Below are 18,916 nucleotides of genomic sequence, written 5' to 3' on the forward strand. Positions count from 1 at the left end.
ATGGAGTTTGGCACTTGGTGGCTGAAATTATGTCAACACACCATACAAAACCACACGCAAAACTAGCCTCAGTATTTCGGTCTGAATTGTGTCAGACTGAAAAATATGTAACAAACGCCGCTTCGACCTCATGAATTATTAAATTTTTTTGCTGGAGGATAAATAGTGGATCAAGAAAGTTTAAAACTTGTTTGGATCGATTAGTTTAAGTGAAATAAAAGTACTATAACTCATTTCAAACAGAAAAATATATAAAAAAAATTTAATTGCATCTTTGTTTGTACACAATTGTTGAAATTCAAAATGGCAAAAAGCAATTGTCACAAGGATATGAATAATGAATACTATCCACTGACAAGCTGAAATTTCAGCTCCTTGGCTGAAAAATAGAAAAGGCCAGATTGTTGTTTTTTTAACATTTTGGTATTGTTGAACACAATTCCTTAACAAGCTTTTTTGTGCAATAGCATAAGTTCATATTCTTCTATGCTCAGTTCGATTGATTCCTATATTCAATTCAAGTTTTCTTCAAGTGCCTTATTCACGTTGACTTTGTTGATTTATTGTTTCATTTTGTATTAAATTTATCACTGCTTGGTTTTGAATTAAAGTGATTCTTAAATTTCAAACATAAAATTCTAAATGTTTATTCTTAATAAATCTTTTTCTCTAAAATCTGCTAAATATTAAGAAAACAACAAATTTGTACAAAAATAAACATGCCAATTGCCCTAGCAAGCCATTAATTAGATTTTTTCGATTCGATATTCTTTTCAATATAAACACAGCTAAAAACGGAGAAGTGCATGTCTCGTAAAAAATCCTCAATCATTCATTGCATTATAAACATAGTACGTAGATATTCGTTTTTAACTACATACTGTTCGTATTATCTGTATCCAATAGTACGTGCAACGACAATCATATCAGTTGCTAATTCATTTTGCAATAATTTTCTTCTTGTTATTATTCGAATTATTATCATTATTATTTCGAAGTCATACTGTGATGTTGCTGCCACAGAAATAAAACCTTTTTATTCTGTATCAACTTATTATCATACTCCTTAACTTGATAGATATATACTTGACTTCCTTGATAGAAGTCAAGTATATATATATATATATATATATATATATATATATATATATATATATATATATATATATATATATATATATATATATATATATATATATATATATATATATATATATATATATATATATTTATATAACCTAAGTTTCGTTCATCAAGCAATCCTTAACAGTTTACTAGATTACTACTGCTAGGAGCTGGCCTCCTAATGTTCTAAGACTACAACTCACAAGTAGAAACATATGTTGTTTTTGAAATGCATTCATCAATTTTGCTTTGGTCGATCATGCAGTGATTCGAAATATCACGGAATCAAACTCGATAACTGGTAATCTAGAAACATAGGAAAATTTATATTTTATATCCCAATTCCTAAATCACAATATAAGAATTTGACTTAATATTGTTAGAATATATTTCTGTTGATAGTTAATCCATTACGCCACATCTTGTTGCAAATCTAGTGGAAAGGACCATTTTGAGAAAAGGTGAGCGTCAAATCTTTTTGTCACAAATCTATGGCTCGAGCACTTAAATCCGAGTAGTGCACTCGAAAGTTATTCATCTCTCGTGTATTTCTATCACTACGAAAGCACTCGCTATTACTTCTACTATTCCTAACTGTTAAAAATACTGCTTTTAATGTAATTTAATAATACTGTCACTGATACTATTAATATTGTGCACACACTAACACCCCATGACTAACTGCGACGTAGCAACTGCCGCTCGTAGAACTGAGGTATTGTACTGCAATGAACACAAAGGTAGCCACATGTACAACTACTATTGTTGTATTAGATTTAATCCTAGCTCACAACAACGTGTATCAGTGGATAAACTGAACGATTTGCCAACAATGAGTTAAATTAACATTATGAGGATGATCTTACGTCGAAAATTATGTTTCTGAAAATCCGGATGAACTTTTCCATTTTGCAATTTACGCGAGCAATGCTCTACACCTATTGTTGGTAATATTGCTATATACAATGAAATGCAATTACTATAAGTCTCCAAGGAGACATACAAAAGTAGCCAGATGACAAACTGTGACAAATATGTACTAGATGTAGATGTAGTACATCCTAATAAAGATAAAGATGTAGTAAAAGATGACTGACTGACTCTGGAAATAAAACATTTTCGGTTAACGAGTAGAGAACCTTCTAAAGGGATGTATCTAACGATGCAGAATTTAGAATCCCCCTGCCCGGCGCATACCGCTGCGTTGAATGTGTAGTAGTGATGTGCTCTTTGGAGCACAACCATGACTCCGATCCACCTCCGGCAAAATCCAAACTACTCGGAGTCGGAGTCGTCCCCATTTAGGCTGTCAACCCCCTGTTGCTATTGTTGCTGCTGTGTCAACCCATCAGTATTGCTGTTTTTTCCTCAAAACCCGTACTCTGAGCCATAGGCTGTACTAAGTGTCTTCGTTTTTCGTAGCAGGCCCCATAAGTGGGGAATCGTGAGTGGAAAAGCAACTGTTTTTGCGTATTGCGTGAATGCGTGATTGCGGCTGCAGTTGTTGCTCTTTCATCTGACTTGCCATTCCTCCGTCGTTCGTCACCTAAGCGATCTTCGTCGTGGGAGCACTTTTTTTTTGTTTTTCCTCAGTTCAATTGATGTAAAGATTGTAGTGGCGGATATGAAAACTTCTCCTTCTTTGGCACAACAACCGTTGTCGGTCAAGGCCTGCATGTACCACTAATGGGCTTTGGCTTTTAGTGACTCATTGATTACCATAGCAAGATAATCAAGTCTTATGTATGGGGACACGGTCCATTCGGGGCTTGAACTTATGACGGGCGTGTTGTTAAGTTGTACGAATTGATGACGGTACTACGAGACTGGCCCCACAAACACAAATCTCAATATTAGCGAAATGATCGATTATCAGGAGCGATACTACAGATGTATAGCATTCTCGACCTCTACTGCGCAATCGCATACGGATCAGATTAACACTTTGAGTGATTGGCACTAACCATGACTATTGTATATGATAGCCAGTAATGTTTTCTAGGGTGCCATCTTATCATATATGACAGTCAGGAATAACTGACTTCAAATCTTAAGATATTTGAATAGATCAGGCGTATGATCATGGGATTTTGCAAAAAGATCAAGAAAATGATAAATAACTTTGTAATGTATACGGTTTTTGTATTTTTGTTTGTTACTTTCATTTATATAGAATAATTCATTGATACTAAAAATAACAATTTCTTTCATCAATATAGTGTACTCACTTATATTTTAATTATAATATCAGTTTTCAAAATGTTTAATAAGTAGTAGTATATGATTTAATTATTTATATTATTATTATATTGATAATATTTAAAAGATTATCTAAATGTCAACATACGTTGTTTACATGGTCGCTATTCAATGAAGCATCTTGTTGAGAACGAATCTATACATAACATTAAACTGTTGTTTTGTCGATTCAATGATCAAAATAAAGAAAAACAATGAAAACACAATAATAAATCAACCAAAATTGTATTAGAAATCATTATTTTCATCATTTTTTAGTTTGTTTATATTCAATTACACAATCACATATGATAGCCATCAAACATGTAAACAAAAAGTGCTTGGCTCCCAGGGAAACATAAACAAAAATGGTTTGCACTATAAGTGTTAATTGTGAAAATAACACATCCTAAAAATGAATGAAAAGCTGGGTTATCAAGAAAGATACGGGATTATAAATAATACCTAGAGTAATAAACGTTTGAGCTATATTGAATACTAAATATTCCTTTTCTGTGGCATCACTAATGAAGTTTTCGTAGTTGGTGATACTCATATGTAACCCAAAAGTAACTCATTGCAGGTAGATAGTTCGGTTTATTGTAAATAGGAGTTATATTGTTATATTCTGCAAAAACCCAGTCCTGGTCATCCATATTTATTTAGCTATGTATTAACTATATTTTATTAACTTTCTCACAATTCTATTCTTTGACTGGGTCATGGTGCATAATGTTGCACTACCACCGGTTTTTTGTTACTTATAATTAAATACATCCTCCTATAACGTAAATATAGTTTACCCAAAATAAATGGCACTACAATTCATAATACTACCCAATATTATGCATATGACTGTAGACGATCGTATCCGGCTGGCAATGTATAGCAGTTCAGATAGTATTGCACTTTGTTGCATCCGACTATTACAAACCGTAACAACTACCACAGCACAGATGCATAAAAATAAACCTAGGTAAACGAAACGTTTACGCGAGCGCTTTTCTCATTTACATATCTTTGAAATTATTGAGCACAGTTAAATCTTAGCAAAACAAGAACCCATTATCAACTTAAACTCAGTGCCGCACGGCAAAAACGAACAAAAATAGTCCTTTTTTTTTCAAATTATACACAAAACAAGTGAAATAAAAATGGATACAATAGCTCTTATATCGGTAATGATGCGAAAATATAGAGCGAAAAATAGTATAATATCGCGATAGATTAGTCAGGCAAAAGTTATGTAATAATCATGATTATCCTTATGATTACGCTGATTAATAAAACTAGTCATAACTTATCTAACAAGATGTGTAGGATAATGACAAATATTGCCGCCGTTAAGTATCTACCTAATAAACATACATAATCACGTTAATATGTAAACCATCTAAATAATGTATAGCTTAGTACAAAATAACAAATTCGAAACAAGTAACAAAATGGTTCATAATCTCGATCTGTTGAGATGGTGCATTTTTCCAAAACGAAATAACATTAAACAAAAGCTTATAGTTCAAAGAAAGATGACTGTCCATACCCTTTGAAAACAAACTAGGAACCTGCTGTAATAATTTATTAGCACTTTACTACATAAACGGTCGGAATGAAACTATAAACAAAGTAATTTAAACACACAGAAAACTCGTAACGATTGCGTACAAATCGGTTCAATATCCACACTTTGTTAAATGTTATTGTATTAAATTATCAGAACAAGATAAACAACATCCATCTCGAACCTAAACATTATGTGTGCAAACATAGTTAAAAAGAAATAAAAACTGTTGAAACCGTAATGTCAACAAAACAAACTCGCTGACTCGTTACTACGTTTGGGATGAAAAAATGGAACACTATGTTTATGTTTTGAATATATAAACATTTATCAAAATAAACAACATAATAAATAATAATTACAAACAAATAAATTATTTAATAAAATAGGAATTCTTTAAAAATAATAAATCGACTAGGACCGCGCACACGAGTCATACCGCTGCCCGTATTTTGCTGGTAGCGTCGAAACAATTGTAATATCTAGTGATACAATCGTGCTATCATCTGCGACGGTTGTCATATACATGAAAATTTTGTCTTTTCATCTGAAGCGGTTGTGCTATTATCTGATGCCTTTGTCATATTAGTTGATACTTTTGTTCTATAAAATGAAAAACCATGTATTGAGAAACAATAATACAGTGGAGCGCCGTTTATCCGGGCTCATCGGGACTCGACTTCACCCGGATATGCGAATAACATGGATACAGGGTTTTCGAGGATTATGTAATGAGTCAAATAGTATTTTTTATCGATTGATTTTTTTTAAATTTACATTATGTTTTGATACAAAGCACAAAGTTTTTATTAATTTTTGTAATGAAAATATTTGAAATTTTCCATGATTTTTCTTTTGTTATAACTATTATGACTTTTTTATAAATATTATCCTCAGAACGCAATGTCTCCTTTGTATTGATCTGCCACTTCTCAACAGCACGGATAAATGGACAATCGGATAAAAGGTACCCGGATAAACGGCATTCCACTTTACCTCATAATAATCGGTCAAGGTCTGCCTGTACCCACTAGTTAAGTGAGCTTGGCTTTCAGTGACTTATTGTTACCATAGCAGGATAGTCAGTCCTACGTAAGGGGGCACGGTCTATTCGGGGCTTGAACCCATAGCGGGCATGTTGTTAAGTCGTACGAGTTGACGACTGTACCACCAGATCGGCCTTAAAAAAATAATTAATTTAAATTTAATTTAATTAAATTTAGTTAAATTTAAATAAATCGAGCTATCGAGAACCTCAAAGCGCTGCGACTTATTGATCCGTACCTGAGCAAAATGATGCTGCGGAAGGCATTGACAATGTTTTCGAGTATACCGTATTACGTGATTCAACCATGAGTGCTTTTATTGAACTGACCATATAATCTTACACTAACCTGAACCATAACACCGATCTCACTAACACCTAGTTACATGCTATAATTACGCATATGTATATATACTACATATCGTATTAAGCCGACTTTGTACAGATACTGCTAGACCTGCTACAATGCGCCTTATCCGCAGCCGAAATATTTTCCCTGGTGGACGCGGAGCACTCTTATGCTATTGATGTTTTGGACAACATATTAAAAAACGTGAACCAATTGAACAACGAGCAACGAACGATGTACGATGTAGCTACCGCAGCAGTGGACAGCTACGGTTTGACAGAACAATCCAGCGGAAAGGATAAAAACAAAAGAAAGTTCTTTTTACTTGATGGACCTGGTGGCACCCGAAAGTCTTTTCTACTCGAAACTGTTCTTGGGTACACGCGACGCCAATCGAAAATTGCAATCGCAGTGGTTTCGAGTGGAATTGCTGCGCTGCTACTGACCGGCGCATGTATGCTACACTCTACAATTAAGCTCTCGCTCAACCTGGATGCTAAAAGTTCCTGTAACATTTGTGTACAGTCAGCACAAGCTAAATCGTTGCGACAGGCATCACTCATCGTATGGGAAGAGACTGCTCAGCCGCTATGCTCTAGAAGTTCGCGCCCTCGATCACGCCCTGCAGATTGTTATGGGAAATCACCGAACGTTCGGTGATAAGGTGGTGGTGATATCTGGGGACTTCCGACAGATACTGTTAATCGTTCCTCGTGGGACCTTCCTCCAGGTTCTGCAACAGTGCATCCGGCGGAGCATGTTGTGGGGCAAATTTAGGGCATACCGTTTGCGGTAAAAGATGCGTGTGCAGACAGCCCAGACTATACACGATGCTGAAGAGCGGAGAGAGTTCGTAGAATTTCTGCTCCGCATCGGCGAAAGTTATACGCAGTGCTGCAAAATGTCATTGTCCATTTCATAAAAAAATCTGACTGAAATAAAATTCATATAAGCGTCACTTGTGATAATCAGAGGTGATACTCAGAACGGTTGGTGTGAATGAGCATTTCATGACATGTTTGCGACCATCACTTGGTCAGTCACTATTTCACAATTTTTTTTTTTGCTGTAATCAGTTTTGCAAAATGTCACTGACATAGTCATGACAAATTCCGACTGAAAAAAAATCATCTCAGCGTCACTGTAATGATCGAGCTCTACTGTAATGATCAGAGGCGAGCCTCAAACAGTTGGTTCGACCATCACATGCTTGGTGACATCGTGTGCAACAAACTCTTGGTCAGTCACTTGGTCGCGACATTTTCAGTCGGTGATCATCGCGATGGTCATGGGAGATATGCGATGCGTGCGAGTGGTTCCAATAAACAAAATGAGCATGTTTTCTTGCTCTGTTTGACCCGACAGATCTCAAAACAGAATCAAAACAGATAGAGGGAGAAACATGCTCATTTTGTTGCTAGAGCCCACACGCCAAGTATATTCCAAGAATGTCGTGATTATCGCCGACAAAAATGTCGTGACCAAGTGAGTGACCAAAAGTTGCCTGCTAAACTTAATGTCACCAAGCATGTGATTGATACTCCAACTGTTTGAGTATCGTCACTGATCATCTCAGTTGTGTACATGATCTGATTTGAGCTTCGTTTCAGTCATGAGTGTGGATGACTGAAACAGTGGCATTTGGCAGCACTGTTCACAGAAAAAAATCATGATAATGCTTGCGCCGGCATTAAGCTAAGCTTGTCAGTCAGAGTATCGCGTTGGACTCAAGAATTCACATGGTGCTGAAAATGTCATGACGCTCTTTTATTTACTATCAGCAGCATCAAGCTAACAAGTTATCATTGGTCAAGGTCATTGTTTTCGTTGGTGAAAATCTCGTGATACTCATGACATTTTGCAGCACTGGTCATACGTCATACGGCATACGACATTTCCGGGTTTCGATAAGGTCTTTACCAAGTTACCACGGGACTTGATATTGCCTGAAACATCTGATCCGAAAGGCAAAGTAAACTTATCGCAAACAGTGTGAATTTCGATAGATAATTTATGTATTACAACAGGTACGCCATCCACAATTATATTTATATAATTTAAATAAAAAAAAATCATATCATATAAAAAACAGGATTTTCCATTCCAATTAGGGGGCGTCCATAAATTACGTAACGCTCAAAGGGGGGGGGAGGGGGTTCCCTGTAGCGTTACGATTTGTTACATAGGGGAGAGGGGGGGTTCACATTCTGTTACGTAACGTAATACAATCCTATCACTGGTCACTGACAAATGATCGCCCACCTGGGTAAGTTTTGCACTTTTATATCTTTATATCTTTTGATAGGGAATACGAACTTGACATTTATAAAATACCAAAACAGAGGTTTGACAGAAAATTTAATATTAATTAAACATTAATTTTAATTAAACATTAATTAAAACAACTCTGCATACTTTATAAAAGCAATCAAATAAAAAAATATAAACCCATATTTTTTTGTATTTGTTGATGCAAAACCAAATTAAGGGGGGGGTGTTCGATCATGCGTTACGTAATTTTGGAAGGGGGGTCTTCTCCAACGTTACGTTTTGTTACGATAGGGGGGGAGGGGGTCGAAAAATCCCAATTTCAGCGTTACGTAATTTATGGACGGCCCCTTAACAGCTGTCCACAGTCTACTAGCAACCCTCGATTTGAAAAACACGATTGTCTATCACTTACAAACAAGTCAAGTCGGTTTTGGTACACTGTCCATTTCAATTTCACAACTGTCGTCTTCGAAAACACACGTCAGATGCTGCACGGTTTGTTTTGATTTTTCCTGGAACGTGTATCACTTGTTGTTGGGAAAACTGTGCAACATGGACATGTTACGCAATTGTATCTACATGTTAAGTTTTCGATACAACATCTAAAGCCAAAGAATCATTTCTGGAAAAATAAACATATTTTTGGAGGACTAGTCAGAAAAATGGTTCTGATGATGGTGATGCAACAACATTGCAAACTGTGCTTAGGATCCTATTATCATAATCTTTTTGAAAATCATTGCTGCATGGGACAACTTTTCTTTACATAAAATATAATGTAATTTTTCGGTTAATTTATGAAATCATGAATATACCCTTATAAAATAAAAAAACAAGTGAAACACACAAAAAATCTTATTTTGTTCAAGAAACTAAGCTATTTGAGGGGGTGGGGTCCATCTGTTACATAATTTGGAGGAGGGGGTTTCTTCCAACGTTACAGTATGTTACACTAGGGAGGGGGGGGGAGGTCGAAAATTTGTAATGTTTGCGAAACTGATGGATACAGGGTTTACCAAGTCACTTTGCGATGTGAGCTGCACAATTCATCTCACTTGAGACGTATTTCTATTCTGACGTGCTACTTCATTTGGCCCGAAATAATTTTCTATTCCGCCCAAGGTGTAATAAATGACAAGGTTAAGTTGTTTAGAGCAAAATGACATTTCTCGACTTGACATTTCTCTTCCGGGGGCTCCGGTATAAAAATCGGGGAGGGCTGGTGCGGGGTAATGAAATTTGTATGCAGAGAGTGACAGATGTCCCCCACAATGTCGCCCAGCAAAAGCGATAAAAATCAACCTTCTAAATACATTATCCTTGATTCCGCCGCATTCATTTTCATCCATTATATGAAGTCTTTTCACAGGGGATGTTAGCTGGAGCCGTCCGCGATGTTTACATTTTTTTCAAAAATAAATTTTTGGGCTTTTAGTGCTGATTTGTGATACAACTATGTTGTTTAACAAAGAATAGAAGTTTATCTTTGCTCCGCTGTAGCATTCTAGCCGAAACATGGGTTATTCATTGTGTTATTAGCAGATTTGACTGAGCAGGTTCAACTGCTAATAACTCAATGAATAACCCATGTTTCGGCTAGAATGCTACAGCGGAGCAAAGATAAACTTCTATTCTTTGTTAAACAACATAGTTGTATCACAAATCAGCACTAAAAGCCCAAAAATTTATTTTTGAAAAAAATGTAAACATCGCGGACGGCTCCAGCTAACATCCCCTGTGAAAAGACTTCATATAATGGATGAAAATGAATGCGGCGGAATAGAAAATTATTTCGGGCCAAATGAAGTAGCACGTCAGAATAGAAATACGTCTCAAGTGAGATGAATTGTGCAGCTCACATCGCAAAGTGACTTGGTAAACCCTGTAACGCCTAAGACATCCAGGGGGAAAACAACTAACCCTTATCTGAGGATATGGAATCCTAACCCAGTAAACAACGCTCCTTGGTTCTTTCGCACCCTCCCACGGAATCACTTTTCGGTATAACATCACAAGAGGGGCAGTGCAGCGGCACTCACACAGGCTCTTTCAGCTCAAGTTTTTTAAAGTTCCATGAATGTTCACGCGTAAGTTTATTACAGCACAGTCATTCACTACTCAGCTAGTCCCATCCGCTGCGCCTCCCACCACCAACGATCAAGTTTACTTTCGCACCTATGTTCTCAACTACCCTTCACGATTCAGCATCCTTCAGCATTCAGGAAATTTTCCTGGTTCACAGTTGATTCATAGCACAGTCGATCCTCTTCGAGTGTGATGCAAATAGGCATCATTCCCACTATCACACAGACTACATCATAGGAGATGATTCGGTAGGCACTAATCACCCGTATTAACAATAATCTGTGCGTTTGAGTCACCATTGTTTTTTTGCCATTACAGGTAATACGGGACTCCATATCTCAGTTGCAATGTAGCGATATTGAATTGGAGTCTTCTCGTGCTGCTGCTAGAACCCCCTATGTTAGGCTTGAATATCGACATTTTGGTCACTTTTTTTGTGCCTTACTGCAGGCTTATCTGATATGTTCCTGGAACTTCAAACGGTCGTCGATAATTACGCCTATGTAAGGTAATTTGCCAATTGTTGCACCCCACCCAATTATTGCACATTGCGCATAAATTATGTTTTTATCAAATATTCATAAAATATTTCTGAAAGTTAGCATTTATCCTTTAATATTGAGCATTTCTGCCGCATATTCCACTTTATTTTAATGAGCACTTTATCGATTCTTTTAACACAAATGAAAATATTTCGGCTGCTTTCGATCAAAACGCATTAATTTTTTAGCCAAACCACTAAGAATTGCATGCACAAAATAAGGTTTATTTCGTTCTGTGAACCAGCTAAACTGTATATTTTGATTGAAATCAAAGAAATTTAGTTAATTCTCATGATTAGGTAGCAATATTTTTGACTTTTTGTTAAAAACACTTATTTTAATTCACGGTTGGAACAAAAAGATACTTAGATAAGATAACTTTTTTTTAGCCCTAAAAAAATTATACATACTATTTTTGAAACAATCATTAGTATTATTGTTGATGAACGAGGATTATGGAATTGGAAAGATGTGTGGTGAGAATAGATTAGGACGAATCCAGTAAGAGAGCACGAAAGCGGGAAAAAGGAAGGTTAAAGTGAAACAAATTAAGTACTTGTTGCAGGACTCACACGCTCTAAGCCACGGGTCATTCTGAGAAAAAGTATAACGCATACGAGGGATTAAAATGTAGGTCTCGAAGACAACGAAGTCACGAAGCCAACGGGAAGGAGTATACAGCAGAATATTGGACAGTAAAGCATCAATATTAGCGGTAAGTTAGCCGGCAATAAACAAAGTTTCCAAGTTCCAATACCAAGTTTCTCTAGCTTCGAGAACAGTAGATTATGGGGTAGGCTATCAGAAGCAGCTTTGAAGTCAGTGCATATGGTATCCACTTGTCCTCTATTAGATAGATTAGACATTATAAACGATACAATACTCATCAGATTCGTCGTGGTCGAACGTTTTGGAATAAAACCATGCTGATTTTGTGTAATATGCGAAGAGACACAAGGAAGAATGGAGGATAGTACGAGAGATTCAAATATTTTAGACATGCCAAATAGTATTGAAACACCTCGGTAGTTGATAGCGATCGAGTGATTCCCTTATTTAATATCGGACAGCTTCAAGCGTTTTTTCCTGATCCCTGGGTGGTGGAGGAGAAGGCGGCAGGAGATGCAACTGACACCGTGACTTGGCTTGGCCAAGGAAGGAGGGAAGAGAAGGAGGCACAAACCTGTGAATAAATTCGACCATAATTGCCACAGGAAGAGGAAGGGATAGAACCTGACTGGTTGTTGAAGTGCCGAACCAACCAGGTCGAGGGAGGGCGAGGAATCGACTGATTTATTTATTTATTTCATTTCATTTATTGAATCCAATATCCGGACAGTTCCGAACTGATCAGGTCGAGGGAGGGAAAAGGAGAGGAAGCGACTAATCGTTGGACTATACTGAACTGATAGAGTCAGAGTGAGAGGGTGAGGAAAGGGCGAACAAATTGGCCAACTGCGTCAGAGAGCGCCCAATAGTGTCCAGCTGTAGCTACCCGCCAAGGGCTACAGAAGGATTCTTGGACTTTGTCGAGTTGAGGATGTGAAATAAATTTCGACTACGAACATTTTGCTTTTTTTCGAATCTCATTTGCATTTATTTCAGCGCATGCTATGGCCTAAACACAGGCATGCGCTTCTAGCGATTGTTTATTACACTGTTACATTAGAGTTACATCATGGCTCCTTATCGATGGAACAGTGGTAACCTTGAGTTTAATCTTCGCATTGGTTAGTAGTCCTGCAGGTCGCATATCTGCAAACGGATATATGCTATAAATCCAGCCCTGAGAAAAAACCGTCTACAAACCGAGAAATGTAACCAAGCTAACATTGTATTTTTGATAACATATGAGGGTATTCGGTCAGGCCCTGGCGCACAAGATGACTTTAGTCCATCAACGGCAGATTGTACCATGGCTTCGGTGAAAACGACGATATTCAATGGCAATATGCTTTCAGGAACGCATGATGTTGATACTGGACGAGATAAAGGGTCTACGAATACTTTAGAGAAGTGCTTTGCGAATAGCTCACAGCAGCCATCAGCAGATTCGCCTAATGAAATTGGAGAGGGAATTCTATTAGACTTCTTACGAACATGTACTAAAAACGATCTCGGATCAACAGTGAATCGGGATTGCAACAGTGGCGGATTTAGGGTGTCGGGGGCCCTAAGCGGTAAAAGGAGTTGAGGCCCCCTGTTGGTTTCGAGCGAGGGGAGGGGGGGGGGGGATATTGCATTTGGTTTTGATTCAAACTCACCGTAGTGGTTTGCTGACGGGGAGGGGGGTTAAATTCGATTCCCTCGACTGCTGGGCTCCTACGTTTATTTATTTATTAATAATTTAATTTATTTATTATGTATTCAACATATAATCCCTAACTTATTTCCCTAACATCTGCCATAATCCAGAAATGCCAAAATTGGAAATAAATAATATATTCTCTTTAAATGCTTGGTCTTTTAATTAAAATCAAAGTGTTTATACTATTGAAGCGACCCTTTTTTGTTTCTGGTCGCTTCCAATGACCGACAACACGTGCCTCGACAGTTACCTCATAGCATGAGGTTCAACGCACACCTCAAACCCGGCCGACCACCAATGACCGACGTTGAACTGGCAGAATGGCAACTATACACTGTCAGCATAGTTACCTCATAGCGTGGGGGTTCATCGCGCACCTGAAACCAGGCCGACCACCGATGACCGAACTGACAGAACGGCACCGACAGTGAAACGATCGGTTACGCGATGCCTTCCCCTCCGAATGATCCGCCCGTGCTTCGAAACTCCACCAACCCAATTTGCTGACGACACCTCATGGCGCAACCAGAAGCAGAACCTGCCAACGATCGGTCACTCCTGCCTTCCCCTCCGAATGATCTGCCCGAGCGTCGAACCTGCACCAACCCAATTTAACCAATAGCCCTCTAGCAGTGAAAAGTCAGCCTCCAGTGGAAAACAAATCTCCTCATTTTTTTGTGGACGCTAGTTTAGGCTGCTCAAGCATCGTCATGAGCACCTTTCCATCGGAAACAGCTATGAATTTGATCCCGGAGTTTAGAGGGAATGCTGCGGAACTTGATGCCTTCCCCCAACGGGACAAAAGTAGAAAGCTTGGAGCAAAATAATCGTTTGTCTCCCTCTATCCTCTATACCGCGCTTGCTTGCACTCATGCGCGAGCGCTCGAGTATATTCTCTCAGAACTGAGCATTCGCAGTTCAACCCGTGCAGTGAGAATGTATGTGTTAATGTGCAGCGAAATTTGTCTCTGTATCTCAATCCTCCACCCCCAAAAAAACACATTCACTCTCCGCGCACTCTTAAAATTTTGGCGCGCACGCTACGTACAACACAATACAAAAGGTCGTTTTAACCGCGCGCACTGATCAAAGTCGCGATGGTTCAATCGGTACGCCGACGCTCTATGTCAGAGATTTGGTGTGAAGAAAAAGTTTTTCTGACCAAATCGACAACACACACGCAACGACACACATCGGTCACGTCGACCGCCGTCGATGGAAGTGAGTGATGATCTAAAAATAGATCTGTGGGGCGAGTGAGAAGGGGGAGGGGCGTAGAACAAGAACGTAAGCGTGAGTCGTCGCGTGTGCGTGTGTGTACACTCAAGAATTCATTTTTTGCTCTTTCCTGGAACCCACATGTTTCTACATTCTTCTGATTTTAAGCAACAAAAGTAGAAGGGAAGTAGAAGGCTACTTCATTTCTACTTTCCTTGCTACTTTCGAGCGTGTTGACTCGCTTGGGCCTTTATGCCGCAGATCAGTTTAAAAGTGAGATACCGGAGGGAGGTTCCGATGAACCCCTCATCCGTATAGTGCTTACCAAATTCAAGGGCAACGCGGCTGCCTATTTTAAGCGGATAAAAGCGGATACCTGGAAAGAGTTAAAAACTCGCCTTTTGCATTAGTTTGGGGATAGTTTGAAATTATAAACGATATGACAGCAAATCGAAACATTGCGGCAAGGAGTAAACGAATCCTTTCCACGCTATAAAGAGCGAGCTGAGTTACTGGAAGGTTACCTTAATGCTTTCGAGCCGAAAACTAAGGAAAATCTTTCGTACTCTAAAAGAATGTTACGATCGCATTTTATTACCGGGCTAAGGAATCGTTCACTTCGCAGCCTTGCCCGCCTTCAGAAGTCGCTTTACTTTGGAGAGTTATTAAATCATTTGATGGAAGAATATCTCGATATAGAAAATGAAGAAGAATTGGAGAGACGGTTGGATGCATTAGAACAGGGCTCGCGCCATCGGCGAATAAACACATTTTCAGGGGATATATCGGATAAAAAAGATTATGGTGATAGGAATTCAAAGGGTAAAGCGCCTCCACCATGGGATAATGCTCCCGAAGCTTATCCTCCCTCCCATTTCCCTCATCATACAAGTGGAAATGCGGTCATTGACATTGACGGATAATGTGGGGACCGACAGCCCCCCTAGCCTGCCGGCTTATCATAATTCGTGGGTACCTCCAGCACCCTCTGCGCACATGAATTACGGTAATGCATGGGCACTCCCACCTGTTTCATCGTACGCTCTGTGGGGGATGTTTTACAGGACACACCAATCTCCGTGGTCGGCGCAGGATGTCCCTGGCCCCAACAATTACCATTCGACGTGGGCCCCATATGCAGCTAACGGCAATCCAGCCTTTTATAGTAATCACGCTCCCCAAATGCCGCCCCAAGTTTTTCCTTCAAGTAACCATACTATGGAACCCGAAGTTTTAGAGACGGCTAACCAACAAGGGTATAGCCAACGGCTTCGAAACCACAATCGTAGAGTCATGTCCGCAGCAGAGCCAAAAAACTAATACCGGGGGGTCCGCAGCAAATCGGAACCCCCACAATAGATAAGAACCCTTTGAAATCTCCACCTGACGGTGCTCAGCCCTCTTGTGTACCTGAGGCCGAATGACCACCTGTCAGGTGGTGCAGGCCCTGGGAGTTCTGGACTGTGTAGAGCTATCAACCACTATGAATCCCTCTTATGTATCTAAATTCCTCATTGATACCGGAGCAGCGGTGAGTCTGCTTCGCCGATCAGAGGCCCACAATATCGGCATTAATGATTTCGATTTAGCAGGTTGTCCAACTTTAATCGGCATCGGGAACTCGACCGTCCAAACCATTGGGTCATGCCAGATTGATCTATTAGTAGGGGGAGAAAAATTTTGTTCAAAATTTCATGTCGTTAACGATCTATTTGTTCCTGGATTATTTGGAAAGAACTTGGTACGAAAACACCAGGTCCAGATCTTTCTGGCAAACGATTGCATTAGATTTCCATTGTCAACGGAACCACAGATGGATAGCGCAAGCGCCTCAAGAGGAAAATATATTGGCACACAGTCTCCCATGTTTGTTAGTTCATCAAAACTTGTTTCATCTGCATCTGTACCTCAAGAAAACGGGTGGACAGAAAATAGCCTTAATAAATTTAGCCAATCGGAGGAACAATTGGATTGCGACCCCCGAGATCTAAAAGGAACCCTTTTAGTGGGAGAGAAAAGAGTACAAGTTTTGTGTCGGATGCACGGGGATTAAAACAATTCGAAACAAACAAGACTTAAAGGCATCGACACACAAGTTATTACAAAATCTTTATTCCCTATTCCTATACTAATGCTATAACGGGCCCGTTTATCCTAACCTAGCTCTACCGCGCGAATGTCTCTACTCTCTCTCTTCGCTCCCTTATCCCCCCTTCTGCTTCTCTGGTCAGCGACCCGGGAACTCACGCACATCCTTTCACGCACACATCATACGACAGCCTTCGACTGCTGTCGGTGAGTGGCGCGTCCCGGTGGATAAACTGCGCAGTCAGGTTGGACCACAATAACAAGCTTTGTGTCATGCTCTAAACTTACAAAAAGAACTGGTCAATTCATCGTTAAAAAGAATGATAGCACAGTTTAGTGACGTGTTCTATGTGAAAGGGGATGATTTTACTCACACAATTTTTGCGCAACATGAAATTGAGACCAAATTTTTCAAATTTTCCGATTTATAAACGGCAGTCCCGTTTACCCGAAGTGACCAAACCTCATCTGGCGGATCAGATAGCCGAGATGCTTGCTCTGGGAATTATAAAACCCAGCGTTAGCCCCTGGAACGCTCCGGTATTTTGTATACCAAAATCCCCGAATGCGGCAGGCATCCCGCGGTATCGAATTGCGGTGGATTTCAAGGAGTTGAATTCCATCACAAAACCTTTTATTTATCCGTTTCCACGGATAGATGAGATTATGGACACTCTCGGGAAAAGTCGCTATTTCTCTACATTAGACTTGAAATCAGGGTTTTTTCAAAATCCTATCCATCCTAGAGATGGGGAAAAAACTGCATTCTCCACACCGGCCGGACATTTCGAATTTACACGAATGCCCATGGGGTTACGAAATAGTCCTTCGACCTTCCAAAGATTGATGAACACGGTGTTGTACACAATCCCAGGTGTTAAGGCGGTAGTATATTTAAATGACATAGTGGTCCATGGCAGTACGAAAGATGAGCATAATGACAATTTGAGAAAAGTAGTATCTGCCCTACGTCAACATAATCTCAAACTTGAACCCTCAAAATGTCAACTTCTGCGGCAGGAGGTTAAATATTTGGGGCATATAATAGATCACCAGGGCATTAGACCCGCGGAGGACAAGGAAGATAAGATCGCCAATGCTAAGCCCCCAAAAACGGTGAAGCAAGTTCGCTCATTCCTCGGGATGATAAATTTTTATGGAAAATTTATTCCAAATCTGGCAACTATAAGAAAGCCTTTGGATGAGCTCACCAAGAAAGAATCACCTTTTGAATGGACACCCCGACGTGCAGAAGCGTTTAGTATATTGCAAACCATTCTGACGCACGAACCAGTGCTGGCAAGACCCGACCATGAGGATACTTTCGTAATCACCACAGATGCTAGCGGATATGCCATAGGAGCGGTGCTGTCTAACGAGAAAACCGACCGACCACTAGCATATGCGAGTAGGACCTTGAAGGGTGCAGAAAGCATGTATCATGCAATTGAAAAAGAGCGTTTAGCCATTGTTTGGGCAACTCAGCATTATCGACCAAATATTTTTGGAAAAAGATTCATAGTATATACTGATCACCGCCCACTTATTTCGATTTGGAAATTGAAGGAGCCTTCGCCAACCTTAACGCGCTTAAGGTTACGATTACAGGGAATCGACTGCGAAATTAGGTATAAAAAAGGGAAAGAAAACGTGGTAGCCGATTTCTTATCAAGGCTACCTGACTACGAAGGGAAACCAGAAAATGAATCAACGAACATCGGAATGATTACCAGACAGGCAAAAAAGAAACAAGACATCCTGGAGGGAGGGAAGCCGGATGATAGTAGGGGTTCACAAGATGAAAATCATTGGGACGATTTATTAAAAATAGAGATTCCGAATGAAGAAACGGAGGAAAAAGCAATTAAAAGAAAACAAAAAGAAAAAAAAAAGCAGCAGACAAGCTAGAAGTGCCTCAGGAAGAAGTAGAAACCATTCTGAAAGAATTTCATGATACACCGCTGGGTGGCCATGTAGGCTCCCGGAGGATGCGTAAACGAATAGCAGCTGCCTATTATTGGAAACATATGAGAAGAGATATAGAAGATTTTGTCCGTAGGTGCGACCAGTACGCATGTAAACGTCA

This window comes from Anopheles coluzzii, chromosome 3 (assembly GCF_943734685.1).
Source record: "Anopheles coluzzii chromosome 3, AcolN3, whole genome shotgun sequence".
Lineage (NCBI taxonomy): Eukaryota > Metazoa > Arthropoda > Insecta > Diptera > Culicidae > Anopheles > Anopheles coluzzii.